The sequence below is a fragment of the Pseudophryne corroboree genome, unplaced genomic scaffold (genome assembly GCF_028390025.1).
Source record: "Pseudophryne corroboree isolate aPseCor3 unplaced genomic scaffold, aPseCor3.hap2 scaffold_955, whole genome shotgun sequence".
In the NCBI taxonomy this organism is placed as follows: domain Eukaryota; kingdom Metazoa; phylum Chordata; class Amphibia; order Anura; family Myobatrachidae; genus Pseudophryne; species Pseudophryne corroboree.
The window spans coordinates 95,619-106,664 of record NW_026970535.1 but is presented as its reverse complement, the minus strand read 5'-3'; the positions used below and the strand labels follow the sequence as shown (position 1 = coordinate 106,664).

General features: G+C 48.9%; 17 non-coding genes across 17 annotated transcripts; 12 read left to right on the top strand and 5 right to left on the bottom strand.

Moving 5' to 3' along the window:
- The first annotated feature begins 555 nt into the window (after positions 1–555).
- Positions 556–719, top strand: LOC135048395 (U1 spliceosomal RNA). The gene has a single exon (XR_010240296.1). It is a non-coding gene; the product is annotated as a U1 spliceosomal RNA (small nuclear RNA).
- A 152-nt stretch (positions 720–871) lies between these two features.
- Positions 872–1,034, top strand: LOC135048390 (U1 spliceosomal RNA). Its single transcript, XR_010240291.1, has one exon. It is a non-coding gene; the product is annotated as a U1 spliceosomal RNA (small nuclear RNA).
- Positions 1,035–1,709: 675 nt separating this feature from the next.
- LOC135048386 (U1 spliceosomal RNA) lies at positions 1,710–1,873 on the top strand. The gene has a single exon (XR_010240287.1). It is a non-coding gene; the product is annotated as a U1 spliceosomal RNA (small nuclear RNA).
- Positions 1,874–2,025: 152 nt separating this feature from the next.
- Positions 2,026–2,188, top strand: LOC135048388 (U1 spliceosomal RNA). The gene has a single exon (XR_010240289.1). It is a non-coding gene; the product is annotated as a U1 spliceosomal RNA (small nuclear RNA).
- A 670-nt stretch (positions 2,189–2,858) lies between these two features.
- On the top strand, positions 2,859–3,022 carry LOC135048382 (U1 spliceosomal RNA). Its single transcript, XR_010240284.1, has one exon. It is a non-coding gene; the product is annotated as a U1 spliceosomal RNA (small nuclear RNA).
- Positions 3,023–3,174: 152 nt separating this feature from the next.
- On the top strand, positions 3,175–3,337 carry LOC135048389 (U1 spliceosomal RNA). The gene has a single exon (XR_010240290.1). It is a non-coding gene; the product is annotated as a U1 spliceosomal RNA (small nuclear RNA).
- Positions 3,338–4,012: 675 nt separating this feature from the next.
- LOC135048385 (U1 spliceosomal RNA) lies at positions 4,013–4,176 on the top strand. Its single transcript, XR_010240286.1, has one exon. It is a non-coding gene; the product is annotated as a U1 spliceosomal RNA (small nuclear RNA).
- A 152-nt stretch (positions 4,177–4,328) lies between these two features.
- Positions 4,329–4,491, top strand: LOC135048387 (U1 spliceosomal RNA). The gene has a single exon (XR_010240288.1). It is a non-coding gene; the product is annotated as a U1 spliceosomal RNA (small nuclear RNA).
- Positions 4,492–5,161: 670 nt separating this feature from the next.
- LOC135048381 (U1 spliceosomal RNA) lies at positions 5,162–5,325 on the top strand. The gene has a single exon (XR_010240283.1). It is a non-coding gene; the product is annotated as a U1 spliceosomal RNA (small nuclear RNA).
- A 152-nt stretch (positions 5,326–5,477) lies between these two features.
- Positions 5,478–5,640, top strand: LOC135048393 (U1 spliceosomal RNA). Its single transcript, XR_010240294.1, has one exon. It is a non-coding gene; the product is annotated as a U1 spliceosomal RNA (small nuclear RNA).
- Positions 5,641–6,311: 671 nt separating this feature from the next.
- LOC135048380 (U1 spliceosomal RNA) lies at positions 6,312–6,475 on the top strand. Its single transcript, XR_010240282.1, has one exon. It is a non-coding gene; the product is annotated as a U1 spliceosomal RNA (small nuclear RNA).
- Positions 6,476–6,627: 152 nt separating this feature from the next.
- Positions 6,628–6,790, top strand: LOC135048392 (U1 spliceosomal RNA). Its single transcript, XR_010240293.1, has one exon. It is a non-coding gene; the product is annotated as a U1 spliceosomal RNA (small nuclear RNA).
- A 357-nt stretch (positions 6,791–7,147) lies between these two features.
- LOC135048379 (U1 spliceosomal RNA) lies at positions 7,148–7,311 on the bottom strand. The gene has a single exon (XR_010240281.1). It is a non-coding gene; the product is annotated as a U1 spliceosomal RNA (small nuclear RNA).
- Positions 7,312–7,982: 671 nt separating this feature from the next.
- On the bottom strand, positions 7,983–8,145 carry LOC135048394 (U1 spliceosomal RNA). The gene has a single exon (XR_010240295.1). It is a non-coding gene; the product is annotated as a U1 spliceosomal RNA (small nuclear RNA).
- Positions 8,146–8,297: 152 nt separating this feature from the next.
- Positions 8,298–8,461, bottom strand: LOC135048378 (U1 spliceosomal RNA). The gene has a single exon (XR_010240280.1). It is a non-coding gene; the product is annotated as a U1 spliceosomal RNA (small nuclear RNA).
- Positions 8,462–9,131: 670 nt separating this feature from the next.
- Positions 9,132–9,293, bottom strand: LOC135048391 (U1 spliceosomal RNA). The gene has a single exon (XR_010240292.1). It is a non-coding gene; the product is annotated as a U1 spliceosomal RNA (small nuclear RNA).
- A 152-nt stretch (positions 9,294–9,445) lies between these two features.
- On the bottom strand, positions 9,446–9,609 carry LOC135048384 (U1 spliceosomal RNA). Its single transcript, XR_010240285.1, has one exon. It is a non-coding gene; the product is annotated as a U1 spliceosomal RNA (small nuclear RNA).
- Positions 9,610–11,046: the final 1,437 nt, after the last annotated feature.

Sequence of the window (11,046 nt, the reverse complement as noted above, 5' to 3'; positions counted from 1 at the left end):
TTGTGCCTTCCAACGCACAATGCGAACTACAGGTAGTGCTGCAGGGCCCACACCCTTTTACTTGCCATACAGAGCAGCTCTGGAGCTGTTACAGTGCCCAGCTTCTGCAAGAAATCAGCTTGAATGCTTCAGGGGCTGGGGCATAGCCAACATGAGCCCCGCACCGAAGGAGGGTGGAGGTGTTTAATGCGAACTATAGGTCATCCAAGCGCCGCAAAAGGCCGCCATGCCCTGCATGCCCCTTTTCTCTTTTAATATGCAGACGAGGGTTGAAGCCAACTTTGACCCACTGCTTGGATGACATCACCATATGCAAATCCATCTGCTGCAGGCCTTCCCCCAGGAATGCTTGCACTAGTTGTTGCATTTGGTTTGTTGTTTGGGGGTGCTTCAGTATTAGGCAGCCTTCTGCCCTCCCATGTTCATCTGAAAATATGTGTTCTCCCTGCAGTTGTTGTCCCCAGATGAGAGTTCCCTTGTGCTGCCTCAGTTGAATCTTCTTTACTTGACAGAGATGTGCCTGAGCATCGGCCCTCCCCAGCCCTATCCCAAATCATACTTATTTTGCATAGGAGATACCATGGTCATGAAGATTGTTCTCCCAGGGTGAGGTTCATTCATTGCATTCTGGGTATGCTGACCCCTGTGATTTCCCCAAATGTGGGAAACTTGACTGCATTATTTGTGGTAGTGGGGGACTGTGTTTGTGCTTTCCTCTGGTCAGCTCTGGTAAAAGTCAGATTTCTTTGTCTCAGATCTTCCTCTAGCCTTGTTCTTCTTTCGAGAGTTCCCTTGTGCTGCCTCAGTTGGATCTCCTTTACTTGACAGGGGGGTGCCCAAGCAGCGACCCTCCCCAGCTCTAGCCCAACTCCTACTTACCTGCCAGGTGAGATACTATGATCATGAAGGTGCTTCTCCCAGGGCAAGGCTCACCCATTGCACTCTGGGTGTGCTGCCCCTGTGATTTCCCCAAATGTGGGAAACTTGACTGCATAATTTGTGTTTCCACTGGTTGGCTTTCATATAATTCAGATCTCTTTGTCTCAGGTCTCTCTCCAGCCTAGTTTGCAGTCTGTTTCCACTTCTTTTTTTTTTGAGCCCCTCCCTTCTATACCCTTGTGCACTATCCTGACTTCTCCTCCTGTCTGCTTACTTTGTGCCTTCCAATGCACAATGCAAACTACAGGTAGTGCTGCAGGGCCCACAAACTTTTACTTGCATTACAGAGCAGCTCTGGAGCTGTTACAGTGCCAAGCTGCTGCAAGAAATCAGCTTGAATGCTTCAGGGGCTGGGGCATTGCCAACATGAGCCCCACACCGAAGGAGGGTGGGGGTGTTTAATGCGAACTAAGGGTCATCTAAGCGCCGCAAAAAGCCGCCATTCCCTGCATACCCCTTTTCTCTTTTCATATGCAGATGAGGGTTCCAGCCAACTTTGGCCCACTGCTTGGATGACATCACTGTATGCAAATCCGTCTTCTGCAGACCTTCCCCCAGGAATGCTTGTACTAGTTGTTGCATTTGGTTTGTTGTTTGGGGGTGCTTCAGTATTAGGCAGCCTTCTGCCCTCCCATGTTCATCTGAAAATATGTGTTCTCCCTGCAGTTGTTGTCCCCAGATGAGAGTTCCCTTGTGCTGCCTCAGTTGAATCTCCTTTACTTGACAGAGATGTGCCTGAGCAGCGGCCCTCCCCAGCCCTATCCCAAATCATACTTATTTTGCATAGGAGATATCATGGTAATGAAGACTGTTATCCCAGGGTGAGGTTCATTCATTGCATTCTGGGTATGCTGACCCCTGTGATTTCCCCAAATGTGGGAAACTCGACTTCATTATTTGTGGTAGTGGGGGACTGTGTTTGTGCTTTCCTCTGGTCAGCTCTGGTAAAAGTCAGATTTATTTGTCTCAGATCTTCCTCTAGCCTTGTTCTTCTTTCGAGAGTTCCCTTGTGCTGACTCAGTTGGATCTCCTTCACTTGACAGGGAAGTGCCCGAGCAGCGACCCTACCCAGCTCTAGCCCAACTCCTACTTACCTGCCAGGTGAGATACTATGATCATGAAGGTGCTTCTCCCAGGGCAAGGCTCACCCATTGCACTCTGGGTGTGCTGCTCTTGCGATTTCCCCAAATGTGGGAAACTTGACTGCATAATTTGTGTTTCCCCTGGTCGGCTCTCGTATAATTCAGATCTCTTTGTCTCAGGTCTCTCTCCAGCCTAGTTTGCTGTCTGTTTCCACTTCTCTTTTCTTGAGCCGCTCCCTTCTATGCCCTTGCGCACTATTATGACCTCTCCTGTCTGCTTACTTTGTGCCTTCCAACGTCAATGCAAACTACAGGTAGTGCTGCAGGGCCCACACCCTTTTACATGCTTTACAGAGCAGCTCTGGAGCTGTTACAGTGCCCAGCTGCTGCAAGAAATCAGCTTGAATGCTTCAGGGGCTGGGGCATAGCCAACATGAGCACCACACCGAAGGAGGGTGGAGGTGTTTAATGTGAATTAGGGGTCATCCAAGCGCCGCAAAAGGCCGCCATGCCCTGCACATCCCTTTTTTCTTTTCATATGCAGACGAGGGTTGAAGCCAACTTTGACCCACTGCTTGGATGACATCACCATATGCAAATCCATCTGCTGCAGGCCTTCCCCCAGGAATGCTTGCACTAGTTGTTGCATTTGGTTTGTTGTTTGGGGGTGCTTCAGTATTAGGCAGCCTTCTGCCCTCCCATGTTCATCTGAAAATATGTGTTCTCCCTGCAGTTGTTGTCCGCAGATGAGAGTTCCCTTGTGCTGCCTCAGTTGAATCTCCTTTACTTGACAGAGATGTGCCTGAGCAGCGGCCCTCCCCAGCTCTATCCCAAATCATACTTATTTTGCATAGGAGATACCATGGTCATGAAGATTGTTCTCCCAGATTGAGGTTCATTCATTGCATTCTGGGTATGCTGACCCCTGTGATTTCCCCAAATGTGGGAAACTTGACTGCATTATTTGTGGTAGTGGGGGACTGTGTTTGTGCTTTCCTCTGGTCAGCTCTGGTAAAAGTCAGATTTCTTTGTCTCAGATCTTCCTCTAGCCTTGTTCTTCTTTCGAGAGTTCCCTTGTGCTGCCTCAGTTGGATCTCCTTCACTTGACAGGGGGGTGCCCGAGCAGCGACCCTCCCCAGCTCTAGCCCAACTCCTACTTACCTGCCAGGTGAGATACTATGATCATGAAGGTGCTTCTCCCAGGGCAAGGCTCACCCATTGCACTCTGGGTGTGCTGCCCCTGTGATTTCCCCAAATGTGGGAAACTTGACTGCATAATTTGTGTTTCCACTGGTTGGCTTTCATATAATTCAGATCTCTTTGTCTCAGGTCTCTCTCCAGCCTAGTTTGCAGTCTGTTTCCACTTCTTTTTTTTTTGAGCCCCTCCCTTCTATACCCTTGTGCACTATCCTGACTTCTCCTCCTGTCTGCTTACTTTGTGCCTTCCAATGCACAATGCAAACTACAGGTAGTGCTGCAGGGCCCACAAACTTTTACTTGCATTACAGAGCAGCTCTGGAGCTGTTACAGTGCCAAGCTGCTGCAAGAAATCAGCTTGAATGCTTCAGGGGCTGGGGCATTGCCAACATGAGCCCCACACCGAAGGAGGGTGGGGGTGTTTAATGCGAACTAAGGGTCATCTAAGCGCCGCAAAAAGCCGCCATTCCCTGCATACCCCTTTTCTCTTTTCATATGCAGATGAGGGTTCCAGCCAACTTTGGCCCACTGCTTGGATGACATCACTGTATGCAAATCCGTCTTCTGCAGACCTTCCCCCAGGAATGCTTGTACTAGTTGTTGCATTTGGTTTGTTGTTTGGGGGTGCTTCAGTATTAGGCAGCCTTCTGCCCTCCCATGTTCATCTGAAAATATGTGTTCTCCCTGCAGTTGTTGTCCCCAGATGAGAGTTCCCTTGTGCTGCCTCAGTTGAATCTCCTTTACTTGACAGAGATGTGCCTGAGCAGCGGCCCTCCCCAGCCCTATCCCAAATCATACTTATTTTGCATAGGAGATATCATGGTAATGAAGACTGTTATCCCAGGGTGAGGTTCATTCATTGCATTCTGGGTATGCTGACCCCTGTGATTTCCCCAAATGTGGGAAACTCGACTTCATTATTTGTGGTAGTGGGGGACTGTGTTTGTGCTTTCCTCTGGTCAGCTCTGGTAAAAGTCAGATTTATTTGTCTCAGATCTTCCTCTAGCCTTGTTCTTCTTTCGAGAGTTCCCTTGTGCTGACTCAGTTGGATCTCCTTCACTTGACAGGGAAGTGCCCGAGCAGCGACCCTACCCAGCTCTAGCCCAACTCCTACTTACCTGCCAGGTGAGATACTATGATCATGAAGGTGCTTCTCCCAGGGCAAGGCTCACCCATTGCACTCTGGGTGTGCTGCTCTTGCGATTTCCCCAAATGTGGGAAACTTGACTGCATAATTTGTGTTTCCCCTGGTCGGCTCTCGTATAATTCAGATCTCTTTGTCTCAGGTCTCTCTCCAGCCTAGTTTGCTGTCTGTTTCCACTTCTCTTTTCTTGAGCCGCTCCCTTCTATGCCCTTGCGCACTATTATGACCTCTCCTGTCTGCTTACTTTGTGCCTTCCAACGTCAATGCAAACTACAGGTAGTGCTGCAGGGCCCACACCCTTTTACATGCTTTACAGAGCAGCTCTGGAGCTGTTACAGTGCCCAGCTGCTGCAAGAAATCAGCTTGAATGCTTCAGGGGCTGGGGCATAGCCAACATGAGCACCACACCGAAGGAGGGTGGAGGTGTTTAATGTGAATTAGGGGTCATCCAAGCGCCGCAAAAGGCCGCCATGCCCTGCACATCCCTTTTTTCTTTTCATATGCAGACGAGGGTTGAAGCCAACTTTGACCCACTGCTTGGATGACATCACCATATGCAAATCCATCTGCTGCAGGCCTTCCCCCAGGAATGCTTGCACTAGTTGTTGCATTTGGTTTGTTGTTTGGGGGTGCTTCAGTATTAGGCAGCCTTCTGCCCTCCCATGTTCATCTGAAAATATGTGTTCTCCCTGCAGTTGTTGTCCGCAGATGAGAGTTCCCTTGTGCTGCCTCAGTTGAATCTCCTTTACTTGACAGAGATGTGCCTGAGCAGCGGCCCTCCCCAGCTCTATCCCAAATCATACTTATTTTGCATAGGAGATACCATGGTCATGAAGATTGTTCTCCCAGATTGAGGTTCATTCATTGCATTCTGGGTATGCTGACCCCTGTGATTTCCCCAAATGTGGGAAACTTGACTGCATTATTTGTGGTAGTGGGGGACTGTGTTTGTGCTTTCCTCTGGTCAGCTCTGGTAAAAGTCAGATTTCTTTGTCTCAGATCTTCCTCTAGCCTTGTTCTTCTTTCGAGAGTTCCCTTGTGCTGCCTCAGTTGGATCTCCTTCACTTGACAGGGGGGTGCCCGAGCAGCGACCCTCCCCAGCTCTAGCCCAACTCCTACTTACCTGCCAGGTGAGATACTATGATCATGTAGGTGCTTCTCCCAGGGCAAGGCTCACCCATCGCACTCTGGGTGTGCTGCCCCTGTGATTTCCCAAAATGTGGGAAACTTGACTGCATAATTTGTGTTTCCCCTGGTCGGCTCTCGTATAATTCAGATGTCTTTGTCTCAGGTCTCTCTCCAGCCTAGTTTGCTGTCTGTTTCCACTTCTCTTTTCTTGAGCCGCTCCCTTCTATGCCCTTGCGCACTATCCTGACTTCTCCCGTCTGCTTACTTTGTGCCTTCCAACGCACAATGCGAACTACAGGTAGTGCTGCAGGGCCCACACCCTTTTACTTGCCTTACAGAGCAGCTCTGGAGCTGTTACAGTGCCCAGCTGCTGCAAGAAATCAGCTTGAATGCTTCAGGGGCTGGGGCATAGCCAACATGAGCCCCACACCGAAGGAGGGTGGAGGTGTTTAATGCGAACTAGGGGTCATCCAAGCGCCGCAAAAGGCCGCCATGCCCTGCACGCCCCTCTTCTCTATTCATATGCAGATGAGGGTTGAAGCCAACTTTGACCCACTGCTTGGATGACATCACCATATGCAAATCCATCTGCTGCAGGCCTTCCCCCAGGAATGCTTGCACTAGTTGTTGCATTTGGTTTGTTGTTTGGGGGTGCTTCAGTATTAGGCAGCCTTCTGCCCTCCCATGTTCATCTGAAAATATGTGTTCTCCCTGCAGTTGTTGTCCCCAGATGAGAGTTCCCTTGTGCTGCCTCAGTTGAATCTCCTTTACTTGACAGAGATGTGCCTGAGCAGCGGCCCTCCCCAGCTTTATCCCAAATTATACTTATTTTGCATAGGAGATACCATGGTCATGAAGATTGTTTTCCCAGGGTGAGGTTCATTCATTGCATTCTGGGTATGCTGACCCCTGTGATTTCCCCAAATGTGGGAAACTGGACTGCATTATTTGTGGTAGTGAGGGACTGTGTTTGTGCTTTCCTCTGGTCAGCTCTGGTAAAAGTCAGATTTCTTTGTCTCAGATCTTCCTCTAGCCTTGTTCTTCTTTCGAGAGTTCTCTTGTGCTGCCTCAGTTGGATCTCCTTCACTTGACAGGGGGGTGCCCGAGCAGCGACCCTCCCCAGCTCTAGCCCAACTCCTACTTACCTGCCAGGTGAGATACTATGATCATGAAGGTGCTTCTCCCAGGGCAAGGCTCACCCATTGCACTCTGGGTGTGCTACTCCTGCGGTTTCCCCAAATGTTGGACACTTGACTGCATAATTTGTGTTTCACCTGGTCGGCTCTCGTATAATTCAGATCTCTTTGTCTCAGGTCTCTCTCCAGCCTAATTTGCAGTCTGTTTCCACTTCTCTTTTCTTGAGTTGCTCCCTTCTATGCCCTTGCGCACTATCCTGACTTCTCCTGTCTGCTTACTTTGTGCCTTCCAACGCACAATGCAAACTACAGGTAGTGCTGCAGGGCCCACACCCTTTTACTTGCCTTACAGAGCAGCTTTGGAGCTGTTACAGTGCCCAGCTGCTGCAAGAAATCAGCTTGAATGCTTCAGGGGCTGGGGCATAGCCATCATGAGCCCCACACCGAGGGAGCAACTCGAAAGAAGAACAAGGCTAGAGGAAGATCTGAGACAAAGAAATCTGACTTTTACCAGAGCTGACCAGAGGAAAGCACAAACACAGTCCCTCACTACCACAAATAATGCAGTCCAGTTTCCCACATTTGGGGAAATCACAGGGGTCAGCATACCCAGAATGCAATGAATGAACCTCACCCTGGGAAAACAATCTTCATGACCATGGTATCTCCTATGCAAAATAAGTATGATTTGGGATAGAGCTGGGGAGGGCCGCTGCTCAGGCACATCTCTGTCAAGTAAAGGAGATTCAACTGAGGCAGCACAAGGGAACTCTCATCTGGGGACAACAACTGCAGGGAGAACACATATTTTCAGTTGAACATGGGAGGGCAGAAGGCTGCCTAATACTGAAGCACCCCCAAACAACAAACCAAATGCAACAACTAGTGCAAGCATTCCTGGGGGAAGGCCTGCAGCAGATGGATTTGCATATGGTGATGTCATCCAAGCAGTGGGTCAAAGTTGGCTTCAACCCTCATCTGCATATGAATAGAGAAGAGGGGCGTGCAGGGCATGGCGGCCTTTTGCGGCGCTTGGATGACCCCTAGTGCGCATTAAACACCTCCACCCTCCTTCGGTGTAGGGCTCATGTTGGCTATGCCCCAGCCCCTGAAGCATTCAAGCTGATTTCTTGCAGCAGCTGGGCACTGTAACAGCTCCAGAGCTGCTCTGTAAGGCAAGTAAAAGGGTGTGGGCCCTGCAGCACTACCTGTAGTTCGCATTGTGCGTTGGAAGGCACAAAGTAAGCAGACGGGAGAAGTCAGGATAGTGCGCAAGGGCATAGAAGGGAGCGGCTCAAGAAAAGAGAAGTGGAAACAGACAGCAAACTAGGCTGGAGAGAGACCTGAGACAAAGACATCTGAATTATACGAGAGCCGACCAGGGGAAACACAAATTATGCAGTCAAGTTTCCCACATTTGGAGAAATCACAGGGGCAGCACACCCAGAGTGCGATGGGTGAGCCTTGCCCTGGGAGAAGCACCTACATGATCATAGTATCTCACCTGGCAGGTAAGTAGGAGTTGGGCTAGAGCTGGGGAGGGTCGCTGCTCGGGCACCCCCCTGTCAAGTGAAGGAGATCCAACTGAGGCAGCACAAGGGAACTCTCGAAAGAAGAACAAGGCTAGAGGAAGATCTGAGACAAAGAAATCTGACTTTTACCAGAGCTGACCAGAGGAAAGCACAAACACAGTCCCCCACTACCACAAATAATGCAGTCAAGTTTCCCACATTTGGGGAAATCACAGGGGTCAGCATACCCAGAATGCAATGAATGAACCTCAACCTGGGAGAACAATCTTCATGACCATGGTATCTCCTATGCAAAATAAGTATGATTTGGGATAGAGCTGGGGAGGGCCGCTGCTCAGGCACATCTCTGTCAAGTAAAGGAGATTCAACTGAGGCAGCACAAGGGAACTCTCATCTGGGGACAACAACTGCAGGGAGAACACATATTTTCAGATGAACATGGGAGGGCAGAAGGCTGCCTAATACTGAAGCACCCCCAAACAACAAACCAAATGCAACAACTAGTGCAAGCATTCCTGGGGGAAGGCCTGCAGCAGATGGATTTGCATATGGTGATGTCATCCAAGCAGTGGGTCAAAGTTGGCTTCAACCCTCGTCTGCATATGAAAAGAAAAAAGGGATGTGCAGGGCATGGCGGCCTTTTGCGGCGCTTGGATGACCCCTAATTCACATTAAACACCTCCACCCTCCTTCGGTGTGGGGCTCATGTTGGCTATGCCCCAGCCCCTGAAGCATTCAAGCTGATTTCTTGCAGCAGCTGGGCACTGTAACAGCTCCAGAGCTGCTCTGTAAAGCATGTAAAAGGGTGTGGGCCCTGCAGCACTACCTGTAGTTTGCATTGACGTTGGAAGGCACAAAGTAAGCAGACAGGAGAGGTCATAATAGTGCGCAAGGGCATAGAAGGGAGCGGCTCAAGAAAAGAGAAGTGGAAACAGACAGCAAACTAGGCTGGAGAGAGACCTGAGACAAAGAGATCTGAATTATACGAGAGCCGACCAGGGGAAACACAAATTATGCAGTCAAGTTTCCCACATTTGGGGAAATCGCAAGAGCAGCACACCCAGAGTGCAATGGGTGAGCCTTGCCCTGGGAGAACACCTTCATGATCATAATATCTCACCTGGCAGGTAAGTAGGAGTTGGGCTAGAGCTGGGTAGGGTCGCTGCTCGGGCACTTCCCTGTCAAGTGAAGGAGATCCAACTGAGTCAGCACAAGGGAACTCTCGAAAGAAGAACAAGGCTAGAGGAAGATCTGAGACAAAGAAATCTGACTTTTACCAGAGCTGACCAGAGGAAAGCACAAACACAGTCCCCCACTACCACAAATAATGCAGTCAAGTTTCCCACATTTGGGGAAATCACAGGGGTCAGCATACCCAGAATGCAATGAATGAACCTCACCCTGGGATAACAGTCTTCATTACCATAATATCTCCTATGCAAAATAAGTATGATTTGGGATAGGGCTGGGGAGGGCCGCTGCTCAGGCACATCTCTGTCAAGTAAAGGAGATTCAACTGAGGCAGCACAAGGGAACTCTCATCTGGGGACAACAACTGCAGGGAGAACACATATTTTCAGATGAACATGGGAGGGCAGAAGGCTGCCTAATACTGAAGCACCCCCAAACAACAAACCAAATGCAACAACTAGTACAAGCATTCCTGGGGGAAGGTCTGCAGAAGATGTATTTGCATACAGTGATGTCATCCAAGCAGTGGGCCAAAGTTGGCTGGAACCCTCATCTGCATATGAAAAGAGAAAAGGGGTATGCAGGGAATGTATAACAAAGAATCTGTCTAGTTTTATCCACGTGTCGCGCAGTCTAAAACAAGGCTGCACAATAGCCCCCGCAACCAGGATAAGTGCCTCTCCAGAGCACCAGAAATGAATGAACAATAAACAAATTAGGCTGCGGGTACCAACAGGCACCTAGTAACAGTGCATAAATGAATGCATAAAGTGCTTGCATGCAATAAAAAAACAAAACATACAACCCTTAAGGTCACCGTGAAAGTCCAGGTTCTTACTCCTCACTCCTCCTCCTCTCAATGTAGTAGCATGTAAAACAGAGGGGAGAGGGGAACCACATGTGCAATAAAGTTTTTTAATGACACATATCGGGGAACATGGACATAACACAATAAACAGGTAGGGTAAAAATGTGCAGAATGATTCTCCAAAATGTGACAGCCACAAAGAGATATGCAGAGCAATTACCAGAGGGTTTGAGAACCCAAAAAAGTTCTCAAACAAGTTCTTTTAAATCCCAAAACCGCCCGGGCTGGAGCTGGAAAGTCCTCTGGTTCTTAGAAGTGCAGACCACCGTAAATGCCAGTCACAGATGGAATACGCCGACGCGTTTCAACTCCTATTCCTGGAGTCTTTTTCGAGGCTGAATACTCACTGCACCACACATCCAGATTTAAATAGCAAATCACAGCCAGATTCCAAATTGATTCCACCTGGCGTCATGTTCGGAAACCGCCGGGTTACCATAGCAACCTGAACTCCCACTCCGTCACTTCCGCCTCCGGAGTCCTAGATCTTTTTCTCGTAGTCGCTAGGTCTAGCGATACGTCACTTCCGGTTACGTCGTCTTGGAGTCCGTTGTCATGACAACTTGCCGCACAACGCTCATCTCTCTTCAGTATACTTCTATTCCAATGTCCGTAATCAGAGATAAGCTGGCGTAGACTTCTTTACAGTCAATTAAAAGTGTTTAATTAACATATAAAATCCACCTTATATCTACTGGTTCCAATATTAAATAACTGATCAGACAAATAGTGGTTCTAGAATAAAAAGATAAATATGGTAAAGCAAAAAAAAAAATATACTAAAATGCATATATAAAATCAGATTAAAATAGCACCTACATGAACCACT